The 14,157-nt window shown below is 43.8% G+C and overlaps 1 protein-coding gene across 5 annotated transcripts in view; it reads left to right on the top strand.

Annotated features, from left to right (window-relative positions):
• The window catches only part of kcnt1b (potassium sodium-activated channel subfamily T member 1b), a 416,882-nt gene that overhangs the window by 154,617 nt on the left and 248,108 nt on the right, over positions 1 to 14,157 (top strand). The gene's annotated exons all lie outside the window — the stretch shown is intronic.

The raw sequence follows: 14,157 nt of genomic DNA on the forward strand, positions 1-14,157 counted from the left end.
TGGAGGAACTATTATACTACAATAGAGCAGCCAGTGTACAAACTAGTTATAATCATGATGAGAATTGTAACGCTGTTTCAGAAAGCAGTATTTGCATATTCAGGTAGGAGGCAAAGCAAGCCAGCTTAAGGGTTGTGCTCATTCACTGGATAAGATATATTTAACTCATTTGATGGTAAGCAATGATGGATATTTCAACAGGCTCTCTGTTGTCTACAGTGAGAATACTGTCTTATCTATTTTCTTGTAGAGCAGCGAGTTATAAGGGAGAGTGGCGGATGTTTGAAGTCAGGTGCTAGCCATTGGTAGAATTTTAAAATAGGGAAAGACTTGTTTAGCTGGTAATTCACACTGCACGTGTGGTCACTGCAGCCTGTCAAGCATGTACCGCTGCAATAGTTTGGCACAGGAACAGCAAATGTGAGTTTCGATATTCACTTCTTCCGATCATTTTTGTTAGTTTAGCCGGTTATTACAAAAATTGAGAGTAGGGTGTGCGGAGGGAGAGTACTGCTTCCCCAGAACCATTCCAGATTTACATCACCTTCATTTAATACAGTGCTGGCATCCTGTCAGCAGGCATGCATTGCAATGTTCTCAAACTACAAGTTGTTAGCTCTTTCTGCTCCTCGTCTAGAAAAATAAATGTTTTTAAATTTAATTTTCACCCTTTAACCTTTTATTGGATGGCGATCACAAAATAGAAGGTGGCTATAAAAGGCAGCAGCTCACCAATCGACTTGTTCTGGGTGATGTCTACAAACTCTCTTTGGTCAGCTTCGAGTCACAGAACCACTCCAGTCGTTTTCTTTTGAATTCCTTGGTTGTCCACTGCTCTCATGGGGCAGTGAGGTCCTGGCTCTCCTGAACAGTCTCTCTGTACCTCTCACTTCAATCTGGTCCTCATCTCAACAACTCATGGACAGAGAGCTGTGCCCCGCAGTTAGGTGAAGTGGAGATCGGGAAGTGCGTGCAGAGAGATTGTGTCTTGTCGGAGTTTCTTAACCATGACTTAGCTGTCTCTAGGAAGCTGGGAGCAACAGATCCTTGTGGACTCAGGGATTTACACTTTGTGGGAAAGTAGCTAACTCACCCTGCACAGCTGATAGCAGTGACTTCGAAAGGGGGGGCATCATCAATGACAACAGGCATTGTATTTGTGAGGAACCTTCATTAAACTCACAGTAAAACTGTTGTTAGATAGTTTCGAGTCAATCAGTTTCGGGATGATATTAATATTTTCTAATCAACGAGTTCAGAGTTGTTATTACGCATGGGACAGTATTACTGACTCTGGCCTAATACACTTGCATCCAGGTACTTCCCTTTTATTAATAAATAACAGAATGTATGTAGAGGTTAAATATGAAGCTGCAGAGACTGCAGTGTTTATCCTACAAAGGTGCACTGATTGGAACTCCATGATGGAAATGCTGAGATTGTTCTGAACCTCCGAAGAATGGTTTGAACTTTAGCCTCTGCGTCACTTTTTCATATCCACTTACAGGTGGTGGGTTGGGCTGGCTGGGCCAGCATTTATTGCCCGCCCCTAATTACAAAGGTGGTGACGTCACTGGAATATAAATCCAGAGGCTCAGGCAAATGTTTCAGGGCCTTGGGTTCGAATCCCACTCTGTCAGATGGTAAAGTTTGAAATAGATTGATAAATCCAGAATTAAAAGCTATTTGAATGGCAACAATGAAACCATTGTCAATGATTGTGAGAAGCCATCTGGTTCACTCATATAGCTTAGGGGAAGAAATTTGCCATCCTCACTTAGTCTGGCCTACATGTAGGCACAGGAGTAGGCCATTCAGCCCCTTAAGCCTGTGCTGCCATTCAATGAGATCATGGTTGATCTATGACCTAACTCCAGATGGCTGCCGTGGGCCCATATCCCTTGAAACCCTTCCTTAATAAAAATTAGTCTATCTCAAATTTAAATTTAATAGGTAGCATCTACCATCGCTTGACTCCAGGCCCACAGTTATGTGGTCAACTGCCTTTGACGTGTCCCAAGCAAAGTTGTATCAATCCACTACAAAGTCGAAAGAAATGAATGGAATTGATGGCCCAGTTGTCATTGGCCTACACTCCAGAAATGGCAACAGCAAACCTAATTCTGTTGACTCTGCAAAGTCCTCTTTATAGATACCTAAGGTTGAGGGGGGAGGGGCAGGTGGGGGGAAGGCTTCATCGCTTGATCCAGGCCCACAGTTATGTGGTCAACTGCCTTTGACTTGTCCCAAGCAAAGTTGTATCAATCCACTACAAAGTCGAAAGAAATGAATGGAATTGATGGCCCATTTGTCATTGGCCTACATGCCAGAAATGGCAACAGCAAACCTAATTCTGTTGACTCTGCAAAGTCCTCTTTATAGGTACCTAAGGTTGGGGGGGGAAGGCTTGTGCTAAACTTGGGAGAGCAATCTCATAGACTAGTCAAGCAAAAGCCTGATATAGTCACATAGAATGTACTCTGGGTGGTAGACTTCAATATCTTTCATTTTGAGAGGGCTAGAATACAAGAGCAGAGATGAACCAGTGAGGCTGCATATGGTTCTGGTCAGACCATGTTTGGAATATTGTGAACAGTTTTGATCTCTGAATCTCAGGAAGGATGTTGGAGGCGGTCCAGAGGAGGTTTACAAGAATGATCATGGAAATGAAGGGTTTGTCATGTGAGGAATGGTTGGGGATTATGAGTTTGTATTCAGAGTTTAAAAGAATGAGCGGGGGAAGTCTCATTAAAACTTACAGAATATTGAGAGACTTGGATAGAGTGGACATGGAGAAGATGTTTCCACTATCACGAGAGAGTAGAGTCCAAGGGCACAGCCTCGGAGAGAAAGCACTCATCGATAAGCTACAGAGGGGCGGTCACTTTGAGTTCCACTAAAACTTGGCTAATAAGTGGTAAGTAACAATTGTGTCAGACAATGACTGTCTTCAACAAGAGAGAATCTAATGTTTTCTTCCAGACATTCAATGGCCTTATCATCACTGAATTCCCCACTGTTGACATTGTGGGATTATCATTGATTATAAATTCAACAGTCACATAAATAAAGTGGCTACTGGAACAGATCCGAGGCTAGGAATACTGCGGCAAGTAACTCACCTCCTTGACTTCCCAAAGCCTGTCCGCCATCTCTAAGGCACAAGTCAGGAGTATGGTGGAATCTTCCACTTGCCTGGATGAACGCTGTTCCAACAACCCTCAAAAAATTCAACACCATCCAGGACAAAACAATCCCATCCACAACCTTCATTCAGTTGAGCACCAGTTCAAAGTGGCAGCAGTGTGTACCTTCTAAAATATGCCTTGCAGAGATTTATCGCAGCTCCTTCCAAACCTTTACCACTGTGAAGGATAAGGACAGCAGAACATTGAAACACCATTACTTGCAAGTTCCCTCCAATTTACTTACGATCTTACTTTGAAATATGTTGCCATTCCCTCACTGTTACTGGGTCAAAATTCAGGAACTCTCTCCCTGATATCCCTATGGGCATACCTAATCCCAAAGTCTACAGCAGTTCAAGAAAGCAGCTCACCATCATCGTCTTAAGGGAAATCTAGGACAGATGACAGATTCTGGCATAGCTAACAATATCCACATCACACAAGTGAAATAATTACTCTGTTTCAGAGATAAGTGAAATTAACACATTTGTGATGGTGACCATGAAGCTGACATTGATTTGTTATAAAAACTGATCAGGTTCACTAATGTCCTTTTAAGAAGGGAAATTGGCTGACTTGACCTGATCTGGCCTCCATGTGACTCCATAGCTCCAGCAATGTCGCTGATTTTTTAAATACTTTCTGTCATGGCAGAGAGAGCTGATTATGTACAAGACCAGAATGTATTTATTTTGGTGAGAAAAGTGAAGCAAAAGGTCAGAGTGCGGCTACCTATCACCTGAAAATAGTGCGGCTTAAACTTAATGTAGCGCACCTGTTGGAGGATGCTCAGGAGTGTGGTGGACACTCATTTGCATGTTTCTCCCCCTCCCACTCCTGCCTGGACAGAATTCCACATCAGTTTCAGAACGTTCCCTCAGGAGCCTGCCCCCTACAGTCTGAGGGACCTCCATGTCTGTCTGCACGGGGTGGGGGGGGGGGGCTCCTGTCTAGGTTCATGCCTAGGTTCATGCTGTACACCATCCATTCTTTCTCCTTTATCCAGCTCCCGGACACACCTCGGTGACCTGTTTGACCACCAGGCAGTGGGGTTCCCCAACAGATGTCTCTGTACATGGGTAATTGTAGGTTAAGACGGTTCATGGGCTCCCGACCCAGCTGTTTATTTTGCGATGTTGAGGAGTCTATGGACAATGTGTATCTTGTTTGTGGGAGCTTGCGCCCCTTTTAAATAGTTATCTAAGGAATTAGTTGTTGCACTTTCAGTTGGACTTCAGACCTGCGCTCCTACCTGTTGGCTCTCAGTACATGTCTGAGTGAGAGCACCTCCTTGTGGGTCTACTCCTGGGCCTGGCTAAGGTCCAGGCAGCAGGCTGTGGAGGGAGTCTTAGTTCCCTGATGCCTTTCCCTCTTCTGCAGTTACATTCCTGCACACAGTGTCTGCCAGCATAAGAGCTAAGGAGAGGTGGGTACCACCAGGGCTGGTTTCTTGGCCTACAATTCTATTTTGATTTAGCCCTCCCTCTTTCCCTAAACATCCACCACTTTTATGATTGTTGTGCTGCCCATAGTGGATAGTGCTTGGACATTGTTTTACTTTGTTAGCTGGTGTTGGGTTTACAGTAAAAAAGGCTGGCTTCTGGGTTGCAATGCCCCAGGTGATGAATGCTTGATAATTGTTACTTATTTCATTGTTTAATCAGAAAAAAAGTGGGGGCCGTTGAGAGGTGGGAACTATGGGGCCTACTCAAATAACTCTTCAGAGGCTGACACCCCAACTCCAATCAATCAAATGCATAGCCTTTGACAGTAGCACTGTCTCTCACTGAGTCAGGTATTCAGGGGTTCAATATCCCTGACATTCACCCTTTTATGTCAGCTGGGGCTCCCTAATTGGACCAGATTAACAGCCCCAATCAGGGAACTCATATTCTGTGATTAGACTTCGATGCAATCACGATAATATAAGGCATTATCTTCCCCTATAACTCAATTTTCATTTCGTCCCTCCCTTGTTCCCTCTCTTTTTGTTATTGTTATACTGCCCTTGGTAGGCAGTGTTGTAATTTGGACGATTGGGTAATTTGGTGATGAATTCTTAAAATTAAAAAGAATGAGCAGATCTCCCTGCTATAGGAAGGGCATTGGGAAACTTGAAAGTGTGCAGAAATATATTTACAAGGATGTTACTGGGGTCGAAAAGGGTGGCATTGGAAAAGCACAGCAGGTCAGGCAGCATCTGAGGTGCAGGAAAGTCGACGATTTGGTCATATGCCTTTCATCAGGAATGGCCGAGTTGGAGGATTTGAGCTATAAGGAGAAGCTGAAGAGGTTATGGCTGTTTTCCCCGGAGCGTCGGAGGCTGAGGGGTGACCTTATAGAGGTCTATAAAATCATGAGGGGCATGGATAGGGTGAAGGTCTTTTCCCTGAGATAGGGGGGGTCCAAAACTAAAGGGCATAGGTTGAAGATGAGAGTGGAAAGATTTAAAAGGGATCTAAGGCACAACTTTTTCACACAGAGAGTGGTGTGTGTGTATGGAATGAGCTGCTAGAGGAAGTGGTGGAGGCTGGTACAATTACAGCATTTAAAAGGCATCTGGACGGGTATATGAATGGGAAAGGTTTAGAGGGATATGGGCCAAGTGCTGGTAAATGGGACTAGATTAATTTGGGATATCTGGTTCAGCATGAAACAAGTTGGACCGAAGGGTCTGTTTCTGTGCTGTACATCTTTATGGCTGTACGATCAAGTTTCTTGTACACATTAACAGGTCCAGACAGCGGCGTATGGAGGGAGTTGTGATTTGCAGTTGGCTTGCATGACTATGTCTGTACCCATGTTTGGAGAGGTGTACACAGCATCCATTGGTATCCATGAGGTGTTCAGAGATAAGTGGGCACCGCATGGCGTTGGCATGCATTCATTCCCCTTAAAACAACCCTCCCTTGTTTTTCCCACTTATAGATTTGTTTCTGTTGTCACATTGCCCCTGGTGGAGTGTTTATAATTTATCGATTGGGTGATTTGCTGGTGGGTTTATTTAATGTATTTTAAAAATGCTTCAGTCTTTCCCAGGGGAGAGGGTGGAATTGTTTTCCGGTCAGAGAAAGAGTCCAGAAAGTAATGGTGGAAATTGGTGTTTGTACTCACACCACATATGGATACCTTCCTGTTAAACAGGAAGGACAGGCTAACACTGGTGGTCTGTGGCAGGTTTTGTCTGCAAATGAATGCTAATTTATAAGTCAGGAAACCCCCAGGCCCTTAAAGGAAAAAATAAATCTCAACTGCATTTTGGAAAACACCGAGCAGTGCTGTTTGTTCGCTAGTTTGACAATTCTAAGCAAAAGTCAGGATGTAGTTGTGGAGAGAGCACTTGTCCCTTAAGGCTCTGAGGGCTAAAGGGATCAAAGGCGGTGAAAGTGAGAACAGGCACTAAGGTGGATGATCGACCATGATCACATTGAATGGTGGAGCAGGCTTGAAGGGCTGAATGGCCTGCTCCGGGTCTATTTTCTATTTTTCTATGTCCTACTTTCCTTACGTAGTGCACCTGGTTCTTCTCGCGGATATCATCATCCAAACATTAAACTTGTAGTTTTACCTCCAAACACAACATCATCCATCCAGACAATGGACCAGGGATCATTGTAATGTCCAAAGCATAGCACTCCCATTGATGTTTTAACTACATTCCAAACGTCCTGGAGATGGACCTTTCAACCATTGTTGGTAATTGCGGGAAAGAATTTAACATTGCCATAGTGTTAGTGCAATTAAGAACTCATGGAATAAGGTTAGAGAAGCAACAGTCCAGGTCTGCTCGAGGAGGTTTTGACCTGTGGGTATGAGCGATTTCATACATGTTGCTCAGTGACTCTGCTAAAGGTATTGTGTAACAGGAAATGAATGATAATATGCATGTCATTGCAACTTTGAGTCATGTTTGTGATGAGGAGAGTTTGAGCAAGTTGGACGTTTATTCATTTGGGGTTTGGAAGATTGAGAGGAGACCTTATTGAAAAATACAGGATTTTCAGGGAACGTGACAGGGTAGATCTCGTTTCCCCTTGTGGGACAGTCTAGGATCAGAGAGGATAATCTCAGAATATGGGCTGTCCATTTAAGACAGAGATAGGGAGGAATGTGTTCTCTCAGAGGGAGTGCATCTGAGGAATTCTTTACCACAGAGGGCTATTGAGGCTAGATCATTAAGTGTATTCAAGGCTGAGATGTACAAATTTTCATCGAGTAAGGAAATAAGGGGATACAGGGAAAAGGTGGGAAAGGGTCATAGGGTCATAGAGTCATAGAGATGTACAGCATGGAAACAGACCCTTCGGTCTAACCCATCCATGCCAACCAGATATCCCAACCCAATATAGTCCCACCTGCCAGCACCCAGCCCATATCCCTCCAAATCCTTCCTATTCATATATCCATCCAAATGCCTCTTAAATGTTGCAATTTTCCCAGCCTGTACCACTTCCTCTGGCAGCTCATTCCATACACGTACCACCCTCCATGTGAAAACGATGCCCCGTAGGTCTCTTTTATATCTTTCCCCTCTCACTCTAAACCTATGCCCTCTAATTCTGGACTCCCCGACCCCAGGGAAAAGACTTTGCCTATTTACCCTATCCATGTCCCTCATAATTTTATAAACCTCTATAAGGTCACCCCTCAGCCTCCGACGATCCAGGGAAAACAGCCCCAGCCTTTTCAGCCTCTCCCAATAGCTCAAATCCTCCAACCATGGCAACGGTTGAGGATTACCAGATTAGTCACGAACTAATTCAATGATGGAGCAGACATGATAGGCCAAATGGCCTATTTTTGCTCCGCAATCTTATGATCTAATCAATGGGCAATGGGCACATGGTATTGAGACTTTAAGAAGGGAAGAATGGGAAGATTACTAGAGAGCTGTCATCAGTATTCTGCATCTAAGAATTGACAGAGAGAGTTGACAGGTTAAACTGAAAGTGAGGAAACGTTAAGTAAGGTTAAGGAAACCATAAAATAAGATTAAGATCGGGATGTGGCAGGATCACGTGCTACCCAGCATTCCCTCTAACTTTCTATTTGGCTGCATAGAGCTCTGAGGTCCATACATGGTCATGAATTCTGGTTAATGCTGCATTTGGTGTGCCAATGCAGTTCACCTTGCAGAACCCTGGAATGGCTGTGCACGCCCACAGTCACCCAGTTTAAAAGGAAGGCTGGTGCCAATGAATTAACACTGCCCTATATTATCATTATAAACGTTGGTTTTCTACTTAAATGGGTGTTCTTGCAAACTATCCTGATAAGTGCAGATGAAAAGCTTCGAGAAAACGTGTCTTTATTCAGCAGTACTGGGGCTTGGTATACATTTTCATGATTTAATTCACAGTGGAAATAAGCTGAGTCTGCGATATAAGCATTTGCGGGACAGAATCGCGACAAATTAACCTGTTGCAAAGGCATTCTGTCTTTGAGTGAACTTTGTCAATGAAACCAAGTGCCCACAGATTGTAAATTATGTACTCTTGGGTTTTACATCTCGCTGAGATGCACTTTCTTTGGCTTCAAGGGGTTTTGAGAAAATGGCTTTAAAAAACATTTCCTGTCAATGTGCCCTTCATGCACTAAATTAACTCAATGGGTGTTAATTCAAGTCAGACACACAAAAACAGGAAATACTTAACAGGGATAAATTTAACATAAAAGATGGCCAAGCCACATCTGTCCATTAACTGTAAGTCCATTAACTGTAGCTCCATTAATACAGATAAGTGTAGGGCTCCATTGTAATTGAAAATATTGAAACAGATTGATCGGAAATGAAATGACACATCTCTGAGGTGCTTGTAGCTATTTCACAAAAGGTGCCTTTTAAAGATATGCTCTGAAATAAGGCAGTTTACAGACACAGTGGTCACCTGTTCAGATGCCGGTTATTATTCCTACTTTTGCTTTACGCCAACATCTTGTACATTTTTCCCACATTTGTTTCCATCCTGGCCAATGGACGTTGGCTCACTTTGTGTGCAGTTCACTGCCAGCAGGAACCAAGCATGTGAAGAAGGAAAATATTGCGGATGCTGGAAATCTGAAGTGAAAACACAAATTGCTGGAGAAACTCAGCAGGTCTCGCAGCATCTGTAGAGAGAGAAACAGAGTTAAAGTTTACGGTCTGATAAAGTTTGGTTCTGAATGAACATAAAGGCCACAACAGGGTAAAAATAATTTCCTTCCCTGAAGGCCACTAGTGAACCAAATGGTGTTTCTTTTCCCTGACAATTAGCAATGGTTTTATGGTCATCATAGGCCCTCCATGCTAGATTTTTAAAATTAAATTCAAATTCCACCATCTGTTTGAGTTTTCAGAACAATACTTGGGTCTCTGGACTAATAGTCTAGTGATATTCTAGTGTAGACTCTTGGTCTGTACTCAGTGGAGTTTAGAAGAATTAAGGGGATCTCATTGAAATGTAAAGAACACTGAGAGGCTTGAATCAAATGGATTTGGAGAATCCACTCGTAGGAGAGCCTAGGGCCTAAGGCCACAGCCTCAGAGTGAAGGGATAACCCTTTAGAACTGAAATGAGGAGGAATTTCTTCAACTAGAGGGTGGTTAATCTGTAGAACCCATTGCTGCAGAAGGCCGTGGAGGCCAAGACATTGAGTATCTTTAAGACATAGATAGGTTCTTGATAGGAGATCAAGGATTGTGGTAAGGAGGCAGGAAAATGGGGTTGAGAAACATATCAACCAGATCAAATGGCAGAGCAGACCTGATGGGCTGAATGGCCTAATTCTGCTTCTATATCATATGGATGATGCCACAAGCAATTGCTCCCTCAATGTGAGTGATCCTAACTGGTATGCTGGAAAGTTAGTTCAGGATTTCTGAAGAAAACATCATGCTGGAATAGTGATCTTGTGTATGTCGAGGGGAGAGAGATGGTATGGAGGAGGTCTATTTATTTAATTATCCTGTCCTGGGCTTTTGAGAGGATTTGAACAAAGGTCACAGTTTTACAGACTTAACTTTTATATATGAAACTCAAAGGCTTTTACCAGGTTTCTATCCTGTGGATCCTACTCCATCAATCCATCTGTTTTTAATTACTAACCACTTCTTCGTGGTGAGAAAGTAAATTTGTTCCGTGTGAGTTTCTGGTTTGATATTATGGCATTATGGAATTTAAGGTATTTTTTTTAAATAAATCAACGCTTTAAGCATCAGATTTCCATGATTCAGGAAACTTTCCTTTGAAAACTGCAAGTTGGTGCCTTAGATTACAACCGGTGCTTATTTCTCCCCCCACTCAGCAAATACAATCTTGATTCAGTTCTGATCTAAACGTTTGGTTTTCAGAGGATGGGGTATCAGATTAAACATTAGCCGTACACTGTGTTCAGACAAAGGATCAAAATCTTAGTTGAAGAGTTAGGTTTTTGGTTTGAAAGAGTGTCTCAAACGAGCTAAAGATATTTTTGGAAGAAATTTTGATGCTTCAGTCCTAAATAGCTGTTGGCATGGTTACCACTGGTGGTGTCAAGGAGAAGAGAAATGCTCGGGAGCCTTCTTAGATGGAATACAGAATTCTTGGAGATGTGCAAGAGATCACAGAGTTCCAGGAATAGAATATGAGCAGGGAGGGATTAGGACACAAAGCTGACAATTATGAATTTAAGGGGTCACTGGGTAGAAACTATACAGCACAAAGGGCTGCAGAGCTTTGGATGAGATCATTTTAATAACATCACACATGTATTTTTATCTGTGTGTGTGTGTCTGTGTTTGTGTGTCTGTGTGTGTGTGTTTGTGTGTGTTTGCCTGTGTGTGTTTCTCTGTGTGCCTGTATGTGTGTGTGTGTTTCTGTGTGTGCCTGCGTGTGTGTGTGTGTCTGTGTATGTGTGGTGTCTGGGTGTCTGTGTGCATGGCATGTGTGTGTCTGTGTGTGGTGTCTGTGTGCGCACACATGTGTGAGTGTGTGTGGTATATGTGTGCGCACACGTGTGTGTCTGTGTGTGGTGTATGTATACGCACGCGTGGGAATCTTGTGTGAGTGAAGTACCTGCTATTAGTGTCTGCAAAACAAGGGTGACTGAGTGAGCACACTTTATAACTATTTCAACACTTGAACACCACAGATGCTGGCAATCTTCAGTGAAAATAGAAATTGCTATGCATAATAAGGAGTTCACATGACATCTGTGGAGAATTAACCTTTCAGGTCAACGACCTTTAAACGATTGCAAAGCACCTGATAATTTTTTCCCACTCATGGGATGTAGGTGTCACAGGCCAGGCGACATTTATTGCCCATCCCTAACTGCCCCCGAGAAGGTGGAGATGAGTCACTACAGTCTATGGCAGAGGTCTTAAATACCCCTGCTATGCTATTAGAGAGGCATTTCTGGGTTTTGACCCAGCGATAGTGAATGAATGAAAACCAAAGGCACTGCAGATGCTGTAAATCAGAAACAGAAGCAGAAGTTGCTGGAAGAGCTCAGCAGGTCTAGCAGCATCTGTGAAGACAAATCAGAGTTAACGTTTCCAAAAATGTTAAGTGTGATTTCTCTTCACAGATGCTGCCAGACCTGTGAGCTTTTCCAGCAACTTCTGTTTTATGTTTCTGATAATGGATAAATGGTGATTTACTTTAAGGTGTGTAGCTTGGAGGACAATTCTGAGATTATAAAGCATGGCGTATATAAACAAATTCTTTCTTGGTTTAAAATAGAAAAATTGGAAGAGAAGAAATTCCATACGTGCCTTTACATACAGGGTTAGTAATAGCATTGTCAACAAGTTGATCATTTACATCATCCACGGACACATGATTTTCATCGTTATTTCATTTTTCATTCACTCGTGAGATGTGGGCGTTGCTGGCTGGGCCCAGCATTTATTGCCCGTCCCTAGTTGCCCCTTGAGAAGATGGCGGTAAGCTGCCTTCTTGAACTGCTGCAGTCCACCTGCTCTAGGTTAACCCACAATGCCTTGGGGTGGGGTGAAATTCCAGGATTTTGGCCCAGTGACACCGAAAAGAATGGCGATATATTTCCAAGTCAGGATGGTGAGTGGCTCGGAGGGGAACTTGCAGATGGTGGTTTTCCCACAGATCTGCTGCCCTTGTCCTTCTCGATGAAAGTGGTTGTGGGTTTGGAAGATGCTGTCGAAGGATTTTTTGACGAATGTCTGCAGTGCCTATTATCGATAGTACACGCAGCTGCTACTGAGTGAGAATGGTGGAGGGACGTGGTGTCAATCAAGTGGATTGCTCTGTCCTGGATAATCCTCGAACTATCACCTTACCCACTACCGGGCTGACTCTACCCCAGAATGGACAAAACACAACAACTCCCCTCCTGCAACAAGCTACCTGATTTCTGCTCTCCCACTACCTGTCACCCCCCAACTCATTCCTGACCACCCGACAAGCTCCTTCACCTTTTGGACCTGATATCACCCAGACCCAAACCAACACCTCCCACAGCCGACCACCTCCATCTGTGCTGCTCCCCAACCCAGACCCTCCTCCTCCCAGACCCAAGCCACCTCAGAACTTCCCCTCCCGTTCCCCATATAGACCCAAACCCTCTCTACCTCTTACCCACTCACATACGCAATCTAGATCAAAATCTCTCCCGTGTGCCTAAATCTGAATCACCCAGATCTGAGCAGGGCTTACTTACTACTGAGACCCGAACCCCAAAACCTTCCAAACACAACCCTGCCCCATCCCATTCTCTCTCAACCCTCTCCCATTCATGGCTCCTAACCTATTCTATCACACTTTCGTTTGTCATTATATAAATGTTTTGGGTGGGAATATCTACGGCATGGTTGATAAGTTTGCGGATCACACCAAAGTTAATAGTATAGTGGACAGTGAAGAACGCTATCTAAGATTACAAAGAGATCTTTATCAATTGGGTCCATGTGCTGAAGAGTGGCAGATGGAGTTTAATTTAGATAAATGTGAGGTATTGCAGTTCGGTAAAACAAACAAGGGCAGGATAAAAGTAGGGATAAAAGTAGGGCGTACATCAAAATCTCTCCCATGTGCCTAAATCTGAATCACCCAGACCTGAGCTGGGCCTACTTACCACTGAGCTGAAAATGTGTTGCTGGAAAAGCACAGCAGGTCAGGCAGCATCCAAGGAGCAGGAGAATCGACGTTTCGGGCATGAGCCCTTCTTCAGGAAGAGCCCTTCCTGAAGAAGGGCTCATGCCCGAAACATCGATTCTCCTGCTCCTTGGATGCTGCCTGACCTGCTGCGCTTTTCCAGCAACACATTTTCAGCTCTGATCTCTAGCATCTGCAGTCCTCACTTTCTCCTACTTACCACTGAGACCTGATTCCCAAAACCCTCCAAACACTGTAGTAGAATATAGAGCGCTAAGGGTTCAGGTACATATTTATTTGAAGTTTGCTTCACATATATAAAGCATGGTTAAGAAGGCATTTAGCTCGCTTGCCTTCATTGCTCAGACCTTTGAGTCCAGGAGTTGGGATGTTATGTTGAGGTTGTACAGGACGTTGGTGAGACCTCTTCTGGAGTACTGTGTCCAGTTCTGGTCACCATGTTATAGGAAGGGTATCATTAAGCGGGAGAAGGTTCAGAAAAGATTTATCAGGATGTTGTCGGGAATGAAGCGTTTGAGTTATAAGTAGAGGCTGGATAGAGTCATAGAGTCGTAGAAATGTACAGCATGGAAACAGACCCATCGGTCCAACCCGTCCATGACGACCAGACATCCCAACCCAATCTAGTCCCACCTGCCAGCACCCGGCCCATATCCCTCCAAACCCTTCCTCTTCATTTTCCCATCCAAATGCCTTTTAAGTGTTGTAATTGTACCAGCCTCCACCACATCCTCTGGCAGCTCATTCCATACACGTACCACCCTCTGCGTTAAAAATTTGCCCCTTAGGTCTCTTTTATATCTTTCCCCTCTCACCCTAAACCTATGCCCTCTAGTTCTGGACTCCCCGACCCCAGG

This window comes from Chiloscyllium plagiosum, chromosome 30, assembly GCF_004010195.1.
Source record: "Chiloscyllium plagiosum isolate BGI_BamShark_2017 chromosome 30, ASM401019v2, whole genome shotgun sequence".
In the NCBI taxonomy this organism is placed as follows: Eukaryota; Metazoa; Chordata; class Chondrichthyes; order Orectolobiformes; family Hemiscylliidae; genus Chiloscyllium; species Chiloscyllium plagiosum.